We start from the raw sequence: 341 nt of genomic DNA on the forward strand, positions 1-341 counted from the left end.
AAAAAACGGGAAAAAATTCTAAAAAAATATCACACAATTTCACCCATGTTGTCAGAGTAAACACCGGTCTTAATTTCCTTCAAGATAACCAGCTTCAATCTCCCTTCACAGTCAACGCTTTAACATAACGCTAAACTTTTAGGCGGAAACTCTTAGCTCTTGGTTTGAATACACATTTCACTCTACTATTAGCCTTGTAAGTTCTTCCTCGCTGGATCGCGTACCTTTAAGTGCAATCTCGGCATGCCAGCTTAAGTAGTTACTCATCAAATCGTATTATCAGTTTTGTCAAAATCATCTCGCTGATATTCCTTCATAAAGCTGGAATCAGTCTTCACTCA

The sequence above is a fragment of the Penaeus monodon genome, chromosome 20 (assembly GCF_015228065.2).
Source record: "Penaeus monodon isolate SGIC_2016 chromosome 20, NSTDA_Pmon_1, whole genome shotgun sequence".
NCBI classification, from domain to species: domain Eukaryota; kingdom Metazoa; phylum Arthropoda; class Malacostraca; order Decapoda; family Penaeidae; genus Penaeus; species Penaeus monodon.